Raw genomic sequence first — 20,430 nt, 5'->3', positions numbered from 1 at the left:
TGGAGAGAGTGGGTCTTAGTTGAGACTTGAAGGATAGAGAAGCTGAAATTTAAGGGCAAGGGAGGTGAAGAATGCTGCTTAGGTGAGAAAGGAGACAGAGAAGTGAAGGCTCAGAAACAATAGATTTTCATATGGTTATGAGGATACTGACATTATTAAACAGGAGGGAGGGTGCTCATAGAAAGTAAGGATGTGACCAGTTCCTGCCATGGCTTTAAAATAAAGCAAAGTAATTAAAACTATACAAGATTTGAAGTAGGTAGATTTAGCATACCTACTGAACCCTGTTCAGTAGTTTCTGAACAGGGAGTACCAAAAGGCATGCTTATGGAAGTGTATATTAGCAGTGAACTACAACATGAATTGGGAAATGAAGAGGATTGCTAGGAAGCTACTGTAATAATCTCTATGTGAGAGATGATGTCAAGACACATACAGTTAAAAGATTAATAACAAGATTAAAACTTGTGTTTAAAGGAAAAGAAAGTTGGTAACTGATTGTATAAACTTCTTGAAAGATCCTGGAGAAAGTATGTCTTGTCTTGCTAGGGCTTCAGTCTATTGAGATGAGAAATGGAAAGGAAAAAGGGAAAACTTGATGCCAAGGTTTCAAACCTAAGCAACCAAGATGTTTCATTTACCTCTCTAATAATTTCATCAGAATAGGGTGAATGATTTTTAAAGCGTTATATTTGAATATTCAACTATAAAGCTGATGTTAGTATTGCCTTACCCATGCATAAACCCTTATTCTAGAAGAACTTGAGTCATTATTTTTTCCATAAAAATGGGATCGGAAATTGGAAGAAATTATTTTCTCATACTGAACTATGTAAGGTGAGTACAGAAACATTTGCTCAAGGTCCTTTCATTTTTTTAAATATCATTTTCATTTTTTTTTATCTTGGGTGACATATACAAAGAACTCAAGCTTTCCTCTCTCGTTTGTATTGTCACCAGGGTATATTTTGCTCTATATTATATGTTGTATGTTATAGATGTGATTTGGATGATGTACATGATTAATAATTAAAAAGCACCATGTGCTGAGAAATGCAGAATTCATTATGGGAATCCAATAAGAATGTGAAAATGCTACATCTATTACTTATTTCTGTAATTAATTGTATTGATAGGCACACAAATACTTTGGAGAATAAACTACTGGAATAGATCCCAAAAGGAAAACAGTGGCTAAGCTGACATTTTTCTTAAAAAAGTGAAATATCAGATATAGGTTCATTTTATTTAATTTTGTTTAAATTTTCAGATTATATAGTTGGATTTCTAAATGGTACTGAGAGTTCATTATTGTGAAATGAGAAAAAAATGTGGTTAGAAATGGGCTTAGTTTGCCATCTCTTTTGAAAGGAGGAAGGCAGTGTACATGTGCAGAGATACAAGCAAATTAGAGGTTGGCAGGTATTTGTGGACTCTTATTGCTCAGGGAACTAGAGGCAAAATTACCACCTATGCTGGATTAAGTAAGTGATGATACAGGGAGATGAGTGAATGAAATAATTATTTTGAACTGAAAGAGAGAGCTGATTAGTAAAATATAGAATTACTAGGCAGTATTGAATCTATACATTGCTTTGGGTAGTATGGACATTTTATGATGTTAATTCTTCCAATCCATGAACACAGAATATGCTTCTATTTAGTTGTATCTTCCTCAGTTTCTTTCTTCAGTGTTCTATAGTTTTCCATGTACAGGTCTTTACATCCTTGGTTAAATGTATTCCTAGGTACTTTTTTTTTCTTATTGCTATAGTAAATAGGATTTTTCTTAGTTTTTCTTTCTGATAGTTCATTGTTGGTGTACAAAAATGCCTTTGACTTCTGAATGTTGACTTTGTATCCCACTACTTTGCTGAATTCGCTTATTAGGTCTAGTAGTTGTTTAATGGATTCTATAGGGTTTTCTATGTACACTATCATGTCATCTGTGAATAATAACAGTTTTACTTCCGCCTTTCCAATTTGGATGCCTTTTACTTCTTTTTCTTGTTTAGCCACTGTGGCTAGAACTACTAGTACTATATTGAATAAGAATTGTGAAAGTGGGCACCCTTGTCTTGTTCCTGATCTTATGGGAAATGCTTTTATTTTTTGCCCATTGAGTATAATGTTGCCAGTAGATTTCTCATATATGGCCTTTATTATGTTGAGATTTGCTCCCTCTATTCCCACTTTACAGAGTGTTATTATCATAAGTATGTGCTGGATTTTATCAAATGCTTTTTCAGCATCTAATTGATATGATCATGTGTTTTTGTTTTTCATTTTCTTTATGTGATATATTATGCTTACTGATTTGCAAATGTTATACTTTGCTTGCATCCCTGGAATATATCCCACTTGATTGTGGTGTATGATCTGTTTAATGTATTGCTGGATCCAGATTGCCAATATTTTGTTGAGGATTTTAGCATCTATATTCATCAGAGATATTGGCCTGTAATTTTCTTTCTTTGTTGTGTCTTTACCTAGTTTTGGAATTAGGATAATACTGGCCTCATAATGAGAAATTGGGAGTCTTCCCTCTTCTTGAATTTTTAAAAATAGTTTGAGAAGGATAGCTTTTCTTTGATGTTTGGTAAAATTTGCCTGTGAAGCCATCTGGTCTATGGCTTTTGTGTGCCAGAGATTTTTGATTACTGCTCCAATTTTGCTAGTTGTTATTGGACTGTTCAAGCATTCCGGTTCTTCTTCATTTGGTTTTGGGAGATTTTATGTTTCCTGAAATTTGTCCATTTCACCTAGGTTGTCCAATCTGTAGGCATATAGTTGTTCATAGTAATTTCTTGCAATCCTTTGTATTTCTGTGGTATCAGTTGTTAGTCCTCCTGTTTTGTTTCTGATTTTATTTATTTGGGTCCTCTCTCTTTTTTTTTCTTGATGATTCTGGCTAAAGGTTTGTGAATTTTGTTTATCTTCTCAAGAACCAGCTCCTGTGTTTGTTGATTCTTTGGATTGTTTTTTGGTCTCTATGTCATTTAATTCTGTTCTGATCTTGATTATTTCCTTCCTACTACTCTCTGTGGACTTTGTTGTTGTTCATCTGGCCATTTTAGATGTAGGGTTAAGTTGTTTGTTTGAGATTATTCTCTTTTTTCTTTAGGTAGGCCTATATTGCTATGAACTTCCCTCTCTGGACTGCCTTTTCTGTATCCTATAGGTTTGGGTTGTTGTGTGTTCATTTTCATTTGTTTCCAGATACTGTTTGATTTCTTCCTTGATCTCATTGTTAACCCATTCATTATTTAAAAACATGTTATTCAGTCTACATGTATTTGATGTTTGAGTTTTTTTTTCTTGAGGTTGGTTTCTAGTTTCAAGTCGTTGGGATCTGAGAATATGCTTGATATGATTTCAGTTTTCTTGAATTCGTTAAGGCTTGTTTTGTGTCCTATCATGTGATCTATCATTGAAACCTATCCATGTGTATTTGAAAATAATGTATATCCTGCTTCTTTGGTATGAAATGTTCTGTAAATACTAATTCAGTTCATTTGATCTCAAGAATTTTTTTCATTGCCAGAATTTCCTTGTCGATCCTTTGGAAGATCTATCTATTGTTGACAATGGGGTGTTTAAAATCTCCTATGATGACTGTATTACTGTCAAGCTCCTTCCCAAAGTCCTCCAAAATTTTCCTTAATGTTTAGGAGCTCCTTTGTTGGGTGCAGTTATATCCTACTGATGAACAACTCCCTTAAATATTATGTAGTGACCTTCTTTGTGCCTCATTATGGCCTTTGTTTTGAAGTCTATTTTGTCTGATATGAGTATTGCTACCCAGCTTTTTTTCCCTGTCCATTTGCTTGAAATATTTTTTTCAACCCTTCACTTTCAGTCTCTGTAGGTCTTTTGTTCTGAGGTGGGTCTCTTGTAGGCAGCATATGTGTGGGTTGTGATTTCTTATCCATTCAGCTACCCTATGTCTTTTGATTGGAGTATTTAATCAATTTACATTTAAGGTTATTATTGATAGGTACTTATTCATTGCCATTTTACTTCCTTAGTACCTGTGTTCCTCTCTCATTCTTCCTCTTTTTAAAGCAGTCCCTTTAACTTATCTTGCAGTGCTAGTTTGGTGGAGGTGTATTCTTTGAGCCTTCTTTTGTCTGGGAAACTCCTTATTTCACTTTCTATTTTAATTGAAAGCCTTGCTGGATAGAGTAGTCTTGGTGCAGGCCTTTGGTTTTCATTACTTGGAATATTTCTTTCCATTCCTTTCTGGCTTGTATTGTTTTCATTGAGAAGTCAGCTGCTAGCCTTACTGGGGCTCCCTGGTATGTTACTTCCTGCTTCTCCCTTGTGCCTTTACAATTCAGTCTGTCTTTAAGATTTTGCCATTTTAATTATAATGTGTCTTGGAGTGGGCCTTTTCTGGTTCATCTTAATTGGGACCCTCTGTGCTTCCTGAACTTGTGTAACTTTTTCCCTCACCAAAATAAGGAAGTTTTTTGTCATTATTTTTTCAAACAGACTTTCTATCCCTTGCTCTTTTTCTCCTTCTAGTATTCTTATGATATGAATGTTATTACATTTCATGTTGTCCTGAAGATCCCTTAAAGTATCCTCTTTTTATAGTCTTTTTCATTTTGTTGCTCTGAATTTTTTTCTACCTTGTCTTTCAGCTCACTGATTCAGTCTTCTGCTTCATCTATCTTGATTTTAATTCTCTCTAGTGTATTTTTCATTTCACATATTGTATTCTTCATTTCCTCCTGTTTTTTACTCTTAGTTTCTATGGCCTTTTTCATGCTGATTAGTTCCCACTAAGTTCCTTGTTGTTCTTACTGAGTTCTGAGCATCCTTATATTCATTGTTTTGAACTCTATGTCTAATAGATTGCTTGCCTCAGTTTCATTTAGGTCCTTTTGTGGGGATTCCTTTTTTCATTTTGATTGGGGTTGTTTCTTTGTCTCTCCATTTTAGGTGACTTTTTTTGTTTGTTTCTGTGTATCAGATTGCTTTGTTTTGATTCCCTGTCTTCATGGGGTGGCCTTCTGTGGTAGGAGTTCTGTGGGACTCAGTGGTGCAGTCTTTTTGATCTTCTAGGATGGATGCTCTGGGGATGCCCTTTATTCAGTTTATGTGAGCTCTCTTGTTGTACTTGGGCTTTTAATATTGATGGCTCATTCATTAGTGGGTTCTCCCCTCTGGCTGGCTGACTGAGAGTCACAACCCCCACCATGTCTTGTATGCTGCTGTACAGGTGCTGGCAGAACAAAGCAAAATTACCCAAAAAATCAAATTCACACCAGCAAAAACATCCCCCTACCACATCAGCACTATTGACAGCAAACAGGCAAAAATTAATAGAGGTGGAAAGAGATTTAGAATATTATAAGATAGAAAAAAAAGAATATGAAACGACTAAAGGAAGGAGAATGATTGTGAGGGGGCTGAGGGAGGAAAAATAATAAGTCTAGGGAACAGAAAAAAGGAGAATAAAGGGAAAAATAAAATTTAAAACATAAGTAAAAAAGGAAAGGAGATGGCAAAATGAACTAAGAAAAGGGAAGAGTATAACATAAGGTTTTGAAATAAAATTTTAAAAACACAGCAAATAAACAGGAACAAACTTGAAAAAAAATACCACAACAGGGTCAATAAGAACCAAAGGTGAGCAAAGATTAATGAAAGAAAAAAGAGAATAAGTATTGTAAGAAAGAGAAAAGATAATATGGTATGTCTACTGTAAAGAATAATGACTTTGGGAAGAGAGAGGGAAGAGAAATAATGAGTGAGGAATAGAATCCTGGCTAAGAAAGGTAAAAAATAAAATTCCAAGTTCAAATAAGCATGAGCAGGATAAAAGCAAAATGGAGTAAGACAAGGGGAGAGTAATCTATGAGATTTGAAATAGAAAAAATAGTGAAGAAATAGGAATAACATTGAAGAAAAATAGCAATAACCACAGTATCCATGCCAAACAAACAACAATTAATAAAGGTAGAAAGACAATAAGACTATTACAAGAAAGGGACCTGGCTGGCATAGCTCAGTGGATTGAGCGCAGGCTGCGAACCAAAGTGTCACAGGTTTGATTCCCAGTCAGGGTACAGGCCTGGGTTGTTGCAGGCCATGACCCCCAGCAACTGCACATTGATGTTTCTCTCTCTCTCTATCTCCCTCCCTTCCCTTTCTAAAAATAAATAAATAAAATCTAAAAAAAAAAAAAGAAAGGGAAAAAGAATGTGAGCAGACTAAAAGAAAGAAAAGTGATTTTCAGACAATAGATGGAGGAGAAATAGTAAGAATAAGGAATAGTAACAAGGCATAGAAAGGGGGAAAATAAAATTTAAAACAAAAATAAGAAAGGGCAGGAAGAAGGCAAAATTGAGTAAGACAAGGGAAGGTTACAATGTGAGATTTGAAATAAAAATACAAAAATCTAAATAAAAAATAATAAAGGACAAAAAATCAGTGAATTAGTTGGACAACTAAAGAAAAAGAAGAAATGTTAAAAGGCTATGTGAGAGAAAAAAATAACACAAGTTCTGAAGAACCAGGTGGAATTCATCTTAGCAGAGTTTGGTGTTTGCCTTCTGTCTTCTTCTGGATCCAGCTCTGGCTTTTTTTCAGTTCTAGGTACAGGTGTAGGTCATCCATTCTTGCAGTACCCCATGTACCAACTTCACCTGCCTCTAGAGGGGGCTTCTATTGTAATTGGGAGGGTCAGACCTGTGGGTCTCCCGTGGGAGGTGTTGTTCAGCCTTCTGGGAAGATTTCCTTGCCCCATATACCACCTGTCTTGGTCTGTTCCAGCTTATTTCCAGTAATGCATAGTTTCTGATGAATTTACTGTCCATTTCAAGAGAGGGGCCAATCTGTATAAGAGGGCCAGCTCTTTCCCACTTGCCAATGGTAGCTGTGTGTGAGCTGATGCCAGGTGGGGCCTTGATTACCCATTGCTGATCTGATTTCTGATCTCCCTGCCTTGCTGGCCTCAGTGGAATAAGGCCTTAGGAACCAGTGTATTTTGCCTTCTCAAGAGAAGTAGAAAATTGGCCCTTTTGGCATTCCTCTTCCTGTCTTTTGCCTGCCAATATGCACCCTGCAGGGGGTTCTTGAGCCTGTCCTGCCTGTTCTACAGAGCTTCCCCACTAGATGTGGTACTTGTAATCCTGCAGGATGTGGGGGCTGGGTACATCCTTCCCTTCCTGGAAGTTTGAACTCTGCCAGGTAAGGGTTTTCTTCTGGGCTGTAAATCTCAGGTGCTCAACTCTTGCCTGTCTAAATCCCAGCCCACTGCCCTTGCTGTAGACACAGTCCTGAATTCCCCATTTTGTATAACCCCTGGCTTGCTAACCACACTGGGCTGGGGCCCAGAAGTCCCTTTGCTGTGCAACTTTCTGATCTCACTGTCCAGCTGTATACTGTGGGAGCAAATTGTGCCTTCAATCTTGTTTCTTTGCTGGCTGAGCAGCATGGCACAGGGTCCCTGCTCCTCATGCTTCAGCTCCCCTTTTAAAAAGTCTCTCTGTGGCACACCTACTGCAGTACCAAGTACTATCCAGTTCATCACACACACCACCTCTCCAAAAAGCTAAATGTCTTTCACAGTCACAACTAGCTGCAGTCTGCCTCTTCCTGACCCAGGTATAGCCCCTGATCCTTTTGGGAGACAAAGTTCCTCTCTTTATATGGCATACTCCTAGTTGGCATTTGGCTCTGTAGCTATGTACATGCTGCCTGCTGTGTATGTATAGCCTGCATCCCGGCCCAGTTTCCTGAGGCTTCCCTGCCCTGGGAGGCAAGGGAGTAAGAAACCTGCAATTTCTAACTAGCCTCTCCATGGCTGTAGGTGCCATGCATGGGGTATTTCCTTTTCCACTTATAAAATGTCCTTATCACCCATTGTGAAGTATCTTCTGTACTCTTTGGCTTCCAAATGTCATATCAGCAATTCAGTTTATTGTTTAGGTTACTTGTTAGAAGATAAGCTGAGAATCTGAGTGAGGGGCAAGAGCAAGTGGACTCAGCTTCCACCTACTTGGCCACCATCTTCTCTCTCCCAATTTGTATTTCTTAATCCCTTCAACATTTTCTCTCATCCCAACCCCCTCCCACCTGGCAAGGATTGATTTGTTTTCTATATCTATGAGTTTGTTTGTGTTTTGTTTGTTTATTTAGGTTTTTCAATTTTACATAGTGAAATCATATGGTAATTGTCTTTCTCTCTCTGACTGACTTCATTTAGCAGAATATTTTCTAGATCCATCTGTGTTGTTGCAAATGGGAAGATTGCACTTTTAATCTTCCTATTTGTTTTATTGATTTGTTTTGTGTTATTGATTATGCTATTACAGTTGTCCCATTTGCCCCCCTTCACTCCCCACCACCCTGCACACAGCCTCCCACCCACATTCCCCCCTTCTAGTTCATGTCCATGTGTCATACATATAAGTTCTTTGGCCTCTACATTTCCCATACTATTCTTACCCTCCCCCTGTCTATTTTCTACCTTGGCATAAATGCCATTTATGTTATTTATTCTCTGTACCTTTTCTCCCTCTCTTCTCCTCCCACTCCCCTGTTGCTTTCCCTCCATGTGATCTCCATTTCTGTGGTTCTGTTCCTGTTCTAGTTGTTTGCTTAGTTTGTTTTTGTTTTTGTTTTAGGTGTGGTTGTTTAGTACTTGTGAGTTTGCTGTCTTTTTACTAAACATATTTTTTATCTTCTTTTTCTCAGATAAGTCCCTTTAACATTTCATATAATAAGGGCTTTGTGATGATGAACTCCTTTAACTTGACCTTATCTGAGAAGCACTTTATCTCCCCTTCCATTCTAAATGAAAGCTTTGCTGGATAGAACAATCTTGGATGTAGGTCCTTGCCTCTCATGATTTGGAATACTTCTTTCCAGCCTCTTCTTGCCTGCAAGTTCTCTTTTGAGAAATCAGCTGACAGTATGATGGGAACTCCTTTGTAGCTTACTGTCCCCTTATCTCTTGCTGCTTCTAGGATTCTCTCCCTCATTTTAATCTTGGGTAATGTAAATATGATGTGCCTTGGTGTTTTCCTCCTTGGGTCCAAGTTCTTTGGGACTCCCTGGGCTTCCTGGACTTCCTAGAAGTCTATTTCCTTTGCCAGACTGGGGAAGTTCTCCTTTATTATTTGTTCTAATGAGTTTTCAATTTTTGACTCTTCCTTTCCTCCTTCTGGTACCCCTATAATTCGGATGTTGGAACATTCAAAGATGTCCTGGAGGTTCCTAAGCCTCTCCTCATTTTTTCTGAATTCTTGTTTCTTCATTCTTTTCTGTTTGGATGTTTTTCTTCCTTCTGGTCCACATCATTGATTTGAGTCCCAGTTTCCTTCCCATCACTATTTGTTCCCTGTACTTTTTGCTTTATTTCACTTAGCATAACCTTAATTTTCATCTAATTTGTGACCAAATTCAACCAATTCTGTGAGCATTCTGATTACCAGTGTTTTGAACTGTGCATCTGATAGGTTGGCTACATCTTTGTTGCTTAGTTGTATTTTTTCTGGAGTTTTGATCTGTTCTTTCTTTGGGCCATCTTTTTTGTCTTGATGTGCCAGTCTGGTTGAATATGTCTTCTTTAACTCTTTGGTTGTTGGGCTTCCATACAATTTGATTTTCTGTCAGTTCTGGTTGTTTTTTGTTTTAAAATTGTTGTTTTTCTTTTGGTTGTGCGAGGAGGCACAGTGTGCCTACCTACACCTCCATCTTGGCTGGGAGTTCCCAGATTGCATTCTTTTTAATGGCTGAGCAATATTCCATTGTATATATGTACTACACTATCTTTACCCATTCATCTATTGATGATATTTAAATTGCTTCCATATCTTGGCTATTGTAATAATGCAACAATGAACATAGGGTTGCATATGTCTTTTGGAATTAATATATTGGATTTCTTCAGATTAATACCCAGAAATGGAATTGCTGGATCATATGGTAGCTCTGTTTTTAATTTTTGAGGAACCACCATACTGTTTTCCATTTCAGGCCCTCTGCACATTTTTTAATCAGAGGGTCATGTGTGTGTGTGTATGTTAGGTTGTATGAGTTCTTTACATACTTTGGATAGTAACCCCTTATTGGATGTACATCTTCTCTCATCCAGTAAGTTGTCTATTTGAGGGGGTTTTTTTATGGTTTTCATTGCTGTAAAATAACTTTTCAGTTTGATATAGTCCCATTTGTTTATTTTTTCTTTTGTTTCCCTTGCCTGAGGAAATACATCCAAAAAACAAAAACCAAAAAATTACTAAGAGCTATGTCAGAGAGTTTTTTGCCTATGTTTTCATCTAGGTGTTTTATGGTTTCAGGGGTTACATTTAAGTCTAATCCATTTTGAATTTATTCTTGTATATGGTGTAAGAAAGTGATTTAGTTTCTCTTTTTGCACGTATCTGTCCAGTTTTCCAGAAACTATTTATTGAAGAGATCATCTTTACCCCATTGTATATTCTTGCTTCCTTTGTCATAGATCAATTGACAATATAGGTGTGGGTTTATTTCTGAGTCTCTATTTTTTGTCCCATTGATCTATGTGTCTGTTTTTATGCCAATATCATGTTGTTTTGATTACTATAGCCTTGTAGTACTGTTTGATATCAGGTAGTGTAACACCTTTAACTTGTTCCTCTTTCTTGAGATTGTTTTAGCTATCCTGAGTCTTTCATGGTTTCATATAAATTTTATAACTATATGTTTTAGTTCTGTGAAAAATGCCACTGATATTTTGATAGAGATTGCACTGAATCTATAGATTGCTTAGAGTAGTATCAACATTTTAAGTATGTTAATTCTTCCTATCCTTGAGCATGGTATATACTTCCATTATTTGTATCTTTAATTTATTTCTTCAATGTCTTATAATTTTCAGAGTATAGGTCATTTACATCCTTGGTTAAGTTTATTGCTAAATATTCTATTCCTTTTGATGTAATTGTAAATGTGATTGTATTTTTATTTCTCTTTACAATAGTAGTGTATAGAAATGCAACAGATTTTTTAATATTAACTTTGTATCCTGGTACTTGATGAATTTATCAGTTATATAGTTTTTGGTGGACTTTTTAGAGTTCTCTATACAAAGTTACGTGCCATCTACAAAAAAATGACAGTTTTAGTTCTTTCTTTCTAATTTGGATGACTTTTAAAAAAAATTTTGTCTGATTTCTGTGGCTAGGACTTATAATACTATGTTGAATAAACATGGTGAAAATGGACATCCTTGTCTTGTTCCCAATCTTAAGGAAAATGCTTTAAGGTTTTCCCCATTGAGTATGATGTTAGTTGTGGGTTTGTCATACAAGTATATGGCCATTATTATATTGAGGTATGTTGTCTCTATTCCCACTTTGCTGAGAGTTATGGTCATAAATGGATGTTGAATTTGGTCAAATGCTTTTTCTGCATCTATTGATTTGATCATATAATTTTTGTCCTTTGTTTATTTGTGTATCACATTTATTGATTTCTGGATATTGAACCAACCTTGCAAGTCAGGGGAAAATCCTACTTGATCATGGCATGTGATCTTTTTAATGTATTTCTGAGTGTAGTTACTAATAATTTGTTGAGGATTTTGCATCTATATTCATTTGGTAATTGGCATATGATTTTCTTTTTCTTTTTTTGTAATGTCTTTGACTGGTTTTGGAATTAAAATCATGCTGACCTTGGAAAATGAGCTGTGAGCCATCCTCCTTTCAACTTTTTGGAATAGTTTGAGAATGATAGGTGTTAATTTTTATTTGAATGTTTGGTAAAGTGCAACTGTGATGCCACTTGGTTCAGGACTTATGTTTGTTGGCAGGCTTTTAAAAATTATTTACTCTATTTTGTTATTGGTCTGTTTAGATTTTCTATTTTTTATTCAGTCTTGAATGATTATATATTTCTAGGAATTTATTTATTTTTCCATGTTTCCAATTTGTTAACATATAATTATTTAAAGTATTTTCTTATAATCCTTTGTATTTCTGTGGTTGTCACTTCTCTCTCATGTCTGATTCTTTTTATTTGGCTTCCCTTTCAATCCCTTATTCTTGATGAGTCTGGTTAAAGGTTTATCAATTTTGTTGCATATTTTGTTGCATATTCCAAGAACCAGCTCTTGGTTTATAGATCCTTTTATTTTTACTTCGTTTATTTCTGCTCTGGTCTTTATTTATTTCCTTCTCCTCATTTTGGGCTTTGTTTGTTGTTCTTTTTTTTAAGTCCCTTAGGTTTATTTGAGATTTGTCTTGTGTCTCAAAGGTAGCCTTGTATTACTATGAATTTCTTTCTTGGGACTGCTTTTGCTGTGTCCCTTAGATTTTAGGTCATTATGTTTTCATTTGAATTATTTCAAGGTATCTTTGATTTCTTCTTTGATCTCATTGTTAAGCCATTTGTTATTTAATAGCATGTTATTTAGCCCTTATGTGTTTGTTTGTTTTAAATTTTTTGTAATTGATTTCTATCAATAGTTTCATACCATTGTGGTTGAAGAAGATGCTTGATCTGATTTCTGTTTTCTTAAGCTTATTGAGACTTGCTCTGTAGTTTAACATGTGGTCTATTCTGGGAAATGTACCATGTGTGCTTGAAAAGAATGTATATCCTTCTATTTTGGGGTGAAATGCTCCAAAAATGTAAATTAAATCCATTTGGTCCAATGTGTCACTTAAGGCTGCTATTTCCTTGTTAATTTTCTATCAGGAAAATCTATCCATTGATGTCAGTGGGGTGTTAAATTCTCCTACTATGATTGTATTAATGTTCATATCTCCCTTTGTGTCCATCAATATTTGCTTCACATATTTAGGTATTCCTATGTTGGCTGCACAAGTGTTTACAAGGGTGGTATATTCTTTATGGATTGTTCCCTTTATCCTTATAAAATTTCCATCTTTGTCTATTATAGCCTTTGCTCGAAAGTTTATTTTGTCAGATATAAATTTTGCTAGTCCTAGCTTTTTTTTCATTTCCATTTGCATGAAATATCTTTTCTATTCCTTTATTTTGAGTCTGTGTGCGTGTTTTGATCTGAAGTGAGTCTCTTGTAGGCAGTCTATGTATGGGTCTTGTTTTCTTTTCCATTCGGCTACCCTTTGTCTTTTGATAGGAACATTCATTCCATTTACATTTAAAGTGATTATTGAGCCCTGACTGGCATGGCTCAGTGGGTTGGGCATCATCCCACAAACCACAAGGTCACTGGTTCAATTCCCAGTCAGAGCACATGCCTGAGTTGTACACCACATACCTGGCTGAAGGTATGTGAGAGTCAACCAATTGATGTTTCTTATGCACATCAATGTTTCTTTCCCTCTCTTTCTCCCTCCCTTTCCTTTTCTCTAAAACTAAATAAAGAAAACCATTAAAAAATAAAGTGATTATTGATAGTTATGCAGTTATTGCTATTTTATTATCCATATTTTTATTTTTTTTATCTTCTTCTTAAAGGATTCCCTTTAACATTTCTTGTAATATTGGTTTTGTGGTGATGAACTCCCTTAGCTGTTTTTTTTTTTTAAATCTCTCCTTTAATTCTAAATGTAGCCTTACTGGGTAGAGTAATCTTGGTTGTAAGTCCTTGCTTTTCATCACTATGAATATTTTGTGCCAGTTCCATCTGGCCCTGCAAGCTTTTTTTGTTGAGAAATCATCTGTCAAGCTTCATGTAGGTAACTGATTTTCTCTTACTGCTTTAAGATTCTCTTTTTTTTTAACATTTGGCGTTTTAATTATGAAGTATCTTGGGCTTCTTTGGGTTCATCATGTTTGGGACTCTCTGTGCTTCCTGAACTTGTGTGTTTTTTTCCTTCACCAGGTTAGGGAAGTTTGCTGCCATTGTTTCTTCAAATAGCTTTCAATCCCTTACTCTTTCTCTTATCCTTCTGATAACCCTATAACAGGAATCTAGGTACATTTGGTGTCCCAGAGGTCCTTTAAACTATGCTCATTTTTAAAATTATTTTTCCTTTTTGCTGTTGCAGTTGGCTATTTTGTTTTGCTACCTAGTCTTCCAAATGACTGATTCAGTACTCCGCTTCTTCAAACCTACTGTTGATTTCCTCTAATGTAGTTTTTTTAATTTAAATTATTTTATTGTTGTTTAGTTACAGTCATCTGTATTTTCTCTCCAACCTCCCCCTTGGTTTTGTCCACATGTCCTTTATAGTAGTTCCTGAAAACCCTTCTCCCCAACGTCCGCTTCCCCTTCCCCTCTGGCTATTGTTAGATTGTTCTTAATTTCAATGACTCTGGTCATATTTTGCTTGCTTTTTCTTTTGTTGATTATGTTCCAGTTAAAGGTGAGGTCATATGGTATTTGCCCCTTACCACCTGGCTTATTTCACTTAGCATAATGTTCTCCAGTTCCATCCATGCTGTGCAAAGGGTAGGAGCTCCTTCTTTCTCTCTGCTGCATAGAATTCCATTGTGTAAATATACCATAGTTTTTTTTAAGATTTTATTTATTTATTTTTAGAGAGGGAAGAGAGGGAGAAAGAGAGAGAGAAACATCAATGTGCGGTTGCTGGGGGCCATGGCCTGCAACCCAGGCATGTGCCCTGACTGGGAATCGAACTTGCGATGCTTTGGTTTGCAGCCCGCGCTCAATCCTCTGAGCTACACCAGCCAGGGCTATACCATAGTTTTTGATCCACTCATTTTCTGATGGGCACTTAGGTTGCTTCCAGCACTTGGCTATTGTAAATTGTGCTGCTATGAATCTTGGGATGCATAGGTTCTTTTGGATTAGTGTTTCAGGGCTGTTAGGGTATAATCCTAGCAGTGGAATTGCTGGGTCAAAAGGCAGTTCCATGTGTAGTTTTCTGAGGAAATTCCATACTGTTTTCCACAGTGGCTGCACAAGTCTGTATTCCCACCAACAGTGCACTAGGGCTCTCTTCTCTCCACATCCTCTGCAACACTTGTTTTGTTGATTTGTTTATGTTGGCCATTCTCAATGGTGTGAGGTGGTATCTCATTGTGTTTTTAATTTATATCTCTCTGATGACTAGTGATGCTGAGCATCTTTTCATGTGTCTTTGGGCCCTCTGTATGTCCTTGGAGAAGCATCTGCTCAAGTCTTTTGCCCATTTTTTAATTGGGTTTTTTGTCTTCATGTCCTCTGATGTATTCTTCATTTCAGTAAATGTATTTTAACTGCTTCATTCTAACTGCTTCTTTTCCTGTTGTTTTTTTATCTCCATTTTTATGCCTCCCATCTCTTTGTTGGAGTTCTCACTGAGATCATCTATTGTACCCTTAAATTCATTGAGCACTTATTTTTTTCATTGAGCATTCTTATAAAGTGTTTTGAACTCTGTATTTGGTAGATTGCTTGTCTCCATTTTGTTTAGACTTTTCCTCAAGTCTTGTCCTGTTCTTTCATATGTGACATGCATTTGCCTCCTCATTCTAGTGGACTTCTTGTGTTTGTTTCTAAGTACAGTGAAACCTTGGTTCTTGAACATAATTTAGGCTGGAAGGGTGTCTAAGAAGAAATTTTTTCAAAAACTGAATCATACATCTTCTGCATTCTTTCCTTTGTTTATCAACTAAGAGACAAGATCATTTATACAGGTATTGTAACAGGGTGCAGCCAGATTCCCCCAAATGAAAGATTTGTAACAGGATCCAGAACTCGGGTGTCCAGGAAATATAAAAATATAGAATATCCCCACCCCCACAAGTCTGGACTGGGGGATGGGACATATGGAGCAAGCCCATTAAAAGTTATTTTGCTAATCAACAGTTGGCCAGCTTCATACCTGATATGCAAAAATGTTTATTTTGTATGTCTATAATTTCTGGCTAGATTCATAGATAACTGTTCAGTAGCTGTAGCTATGCTTTGAACCAGGGAGATGGGAATGACTTTAACTCATGCTGTAAGTGGGAGGCAGCTCCCCTTTACAACACTTGTGTGAGAGCTTGGAGATGGTTTGCTCCATGCCACGGGGCCACACCTACATGGACTAACTATGGCAACCAAGAAATGCTGGAAATATATGGGAGTGCTGGCAGGTGTAGCCATTTGTGGGAGGAGTTGGAACTGGGTTTGCAGAGGAAGAATCCTGCAGGGATTTAAACCCAGGTGCCACAGCCATGTGGAGGCTAACCACCAAGTTTTGGGGCTCCCTTTACCACATGGCTTAGGAAGCATGAAAGCAAGATGTAGCAACCATGCAGAGCCCTCTCTTAGCAGTTTATAAGAATGCAGGAGAAACATTGTGGGAAGGAAAGGAGTGAAAGGACTCTCCATGGTGGGCCATGAGAAGGTGCCATGTGGGTTTGGATTAAGAACGAGAGATCCTGGCAGTACAGCTGATGGTGCTGGGAACCACAGGAGGCCTGCCAGCCAAGCACAGACCACTGAGAGGAACTGGATGCTAACTGAGTCATGGACTTCTATTTTTTTTCCTGAAATATGATACCCCTGACTGGCCTAACTGGGCAAAAGGGGGAAGGAAGGACTGTGTGTGTTTGTGGGCATTTTTAGGAATTTTGATGATTTTAACAGTGACATTCTGCCATTCCTCTAAATCTGTATAACTTTTTGATAAATAGTTCCTTTCTTTTTTCACCATACTCTGGCATTGAGGGGCATAATTTCCTGGTGGCAGACAAAGAATCTGCTGTGACAGAGGGACCCTATACCCCCCAGGTCCTTTTGTAACAGTATCAACATGAAAGGTTTGTCAGGCCAAGAACTGAAGTTTTGTTTGACAACCAAAACATTTTTTCCATGAGTAACTTGGTCAAGAACCAAATTATTTGAGATGGGAGACATTTGAGAAGCGAAGTTTGACTGTGTTGGGTAGATCTGCTAATTCTCCTGATCTTGGTGGAGTGGTTTTATGTTGGGAGTTCAGTGGGGCCCAGTGATGCAGTCTTTAGTCACCTGAGCTGGGTGCTCCAGGGATATGCCTTGTGTGGGTTGTGTGTGCCCTTCTGCAATAGTTGAGGCTTGATTGCTGTTAAAACATCAGGGGGTGGGCTTGACCCTCAGACTGACTGCCTACAAGAAATGAAAGTGATGAGCTGTTCAGGGGCTGACCCAAGGAACAGGATTCACTTTAGCAGGGCTCTGGTCCCTGCCAAGCCTACTCTTTGGATATGTTGTTTGTGGAGCTAATTGGTTAGTGTTCTGGTGTTGTCTGAAGACAGCCATTGAGTGTGTTGGTTTTGAGCTGTCTTGGGAGAGGCTCTGCTTCAGGCCCAGGTGTGCTGTTGCCTGTGTCTAGCCCCAGGCTACTTGGGAGGAGCTATGAAGTGATCTGCAAATGGTGTCACCTGTGCTGGGTTGAGAGGGTTAGTTGAAAACTGAGGCCAGCTGCCATAGTGCTAGCCTTGGGGCCACTTAGCAAGTGGTAAGGGGCCAGTCAAGACTTGTCAATGCTTGTATGTGGTTTGTGAACCTTTGAGAGATTTTAGGAAAGTCCACAGCACCAGTTGACACTGGCCACTTGTGAAGAAGAGCTGTTGAAAGAGTTCTGGGCCTGTGAATGATTTGAGTGGGGCAAGTTTCCAGGGAATCCCCAGGATGGAGCAAATAGCGTCAGTCAATTTGATGGAGACTCAGATGTGGAGCCCTCCTTTGCCTGCAGGCTGGGTGTGGGGAGGGCTCAACAAGGAAACAATTTTGTCTGCCAACACTTCTATCCAGGACAGAGCTGCCCTTCCATCCCTGGCTCTGAAACCAGACAATTCAGTTCTTCCCTGTGTGTCCCTCAAACTTTTGAGCTGCTTTCAAATGCTTGTGAGTGAGTCTGTGTTCAAGCCCTGTAAGTGGATACCTGTGTCTCCAGCAGCCCTCTATCTCATCTTGAGAGAATCCCTACTGATTTTCATTGCCAGATGTTGTGAGGACTCCCATTCCTGGCATTGGTGGTCCAGGTAGGGAGTCTGGTGTGGAATGGGTCCCTTTTTTTCTCAAGGGGGAACGTCTGCAGTCAAGATATCCCTCCTGATTCTTAATCACCACATGTGGATGTGGGAGCAGCTTATATCACATCTCCCTGTGGCTTCTTATTTGTATCCTTAGTTATAGGAGTACTGATCAGTTAGTCTTCAGGTGGTTCTCAAGGGTGGTTGTTCTATAGTTTTAATTTTGATGCAGCAGTAAGAGGAGGTAAGCACAACTGCAGTTTTTCTTATCTTTGTAAAATTCTTTATTAAATGTGCGTATATAACTTTGAACAAATAAAAGCTGAAACCTAAAATATTAAGAATATAAAACATTTAGCCAACCTTGCAAAATTACTACCCTTAAAACACAATTTGCTAAAAATAGTTAAAGCTGCCAGCCATAGTACTGAAGTAGGGTCTAAGAGACCCCATACTTTGCCAGGTTTTAACCCTCTTGTTTCTTTTTTTAAAGTACATTCTATTGATTATGCTATTACGGTTGTCCCATTTTTTCTCCCCTTTCTCCCCCTCTGCCCTGCACCCCATCTCCCACCAGCATATCCTCCCCCTTTAGTTCATGTCCATGGGTTGTACATGTAAGTTTTTGGCTTCTACATTTCCTATATTATTCGTAACCTCTCCCTACCTATTTGGTACCTACAAATTATGCTTCTTATTCCCTGTACCTTTTCCCCCATCCTCTCCCCTCCCCCTCCCCACTGATAACCCTCCATGTGATCTCCATTTCTGTGGTTCTGTTTCTGTTGTATTTGATTCCTTAGTTTTTTTTTTTTCCTAAGGTCCAGTTGTTGATAGTTGTCAGTTTGTTGTCACTTTACTGTTATAGTTTTGATCATCTTTTCCTTAGATAAGTCCCTTTAACATTTCATATAATAAGGGTTTGGTGATGATGAACTCCTTTAACTTGACCTTATCTGGGAATCACTTTATCTGCCCTTCCATTCTAAATGAGAGCTTTGCTGGATAGAGTAATCTTGGTTGTAGGTTGTTTCATGACTTCAAATACTTCTTTCCAGCACCTTCTTGTCTATAAGGTTTCTTTTGAGAAATCAGCTGAGAGTCTTATGGGCACTCCTTTGTAGGTAACTGTCTGCATTTCTCTTGTTGCTTTTAAGGTTCTCTCTTTCCCTTCAACCTTGGCTAATGTAATTATGATGTGTCTTGGTGTGTTCCTCCTTGGGTCCAACTTCTTTGGGACTCTCTGAGCTTCCTGGACTTCCTGGAAGTCTATTTCTTTAATTGCATTGGGGAAGTTCTCCATTATTTTTTTCAAGTAAGTTTTCAATTTCTTGGTCTTCCTCTTCTCCTTCTGGCACCCCTATGACTCAGATGTTGGACATTTAAAGTTGTCCCAGAGGTTCCTAAGCCTCTCCTCATTTTTTTGAATTCTTATTTCTTCATTCTTTTTTGGTTTAATGTTTATTTTTCCTTCTGTTCCAAATTGTTTATTTGAGTTTCAGTTTCCTTCCCTTCACTGTTGGTTCCCTATGTTTTTCTTTTTTTTTCATTTTGCATAGCCTTCACTTTTTCCTCTATTTTGTGACTATACTCAACCAATTCTGTGAACTTTCTAAATACAAGTGTGTTGAACTGTGCACCTGATAGGTTGGCTATCTCTTCATCACTTAGTTCTTTTTCTTGAGTTTTGATCTGTTCCTTCATTTGGGCCATATTTCTTCATCTCATCACACAGGTCTGGATGAATGTTTCTTCTTCAACTCCTTGGTTGTTGGACTTCCACACAGTTTAATTTTCTGGCAGTTCTGGTTGTTTTGTTCTCATTTTAAATTGGTTGTTTTCCTTCTTTTGGTTGTGTGGGGAGGCAAAGTATATCTACCTAAGGTATTGGCCAGAAGTGAATACCTTAACCCCTTTGTTTCTTGATTGTAGTAGGTCTTGGGATCTTTGGGGAAGGGTGTAGCAACCTGAAGAGGAAGATAATGGTGGAGGAGGAGTGGGGGTAGCATGTATTAGTGAGGTGCTCATTGTGACAGGACAGCTACTATTTAGCCACTGGTTCAGAAGAATTTCAATACTGTAACAGTCAGATTAACCATTTCGATATGTCCTTGCTGAATATCCACCTGGATCAAATTGTGAAAGAGAAGAATAATTTTAGAGAAACAAACATAGTGAGTTCACATGATATTTTGTTTCTAGTTAGATTATTGTCCCTTTAATATGTGAAAATGTGAAGTCAAACTTCTGTAAATCGTAACTTGACTACATCACTGTGCCTTTCAAATAAATACTTGGTGTATGCTAAAGGACATTTTAAAGGTGTTTTGGAAAGGCTGGAGTGTTAAGAGGATATAGAGGCAAACATATCTGAAATTCTAGATATGTTGAATTTGTGATAGCTAAATTTAATTACATTGTTCACATTATCATTGAAAAGGAAAATTAATCTAAAGAAAAATATATTTCTTAAATTGGATAGTGTATTCATGGGTGTTTATTAAGCTGCTTCATGACTTTAAAATGTTTTATACACTATTTTGAATGAAA

At 37.5% G+C, this 20,430-nt stretch overlaps 1 protein-coding gene across 1 annotated transcript in view; it reads left to right on the top strand.

The window, feature by feature from the left end:
* Nucleotides 1-20,430, top strand: part of DNAH12 (dynein axonemal heavy chain 12) — a 275,242-nt gene that overhangs the window by 140,213 nt on the left and 114,599 nt on the right.

Source organism: Phyllostomus discolor, chromosome 7 (genome assembly GCF_004126475.2).
Source record: "Phyllostomus discolor isolate MPI-MPIP mPhyDis1 chromosome 7, mPhyDis1.pri.v3, whole genome shotgun sequence".
NCBI lineage: Eukaryota > Metazoa > Chordata > Mammalia > Chiroptera > Phyllostomidae > Phyllostomus > Phyllostomus discolor.
The sequence above is the reverse complement of the archived record's forward strand: the minus strand, read 5'-3'. Positions and strand labels throughout refer to the sequence as shown.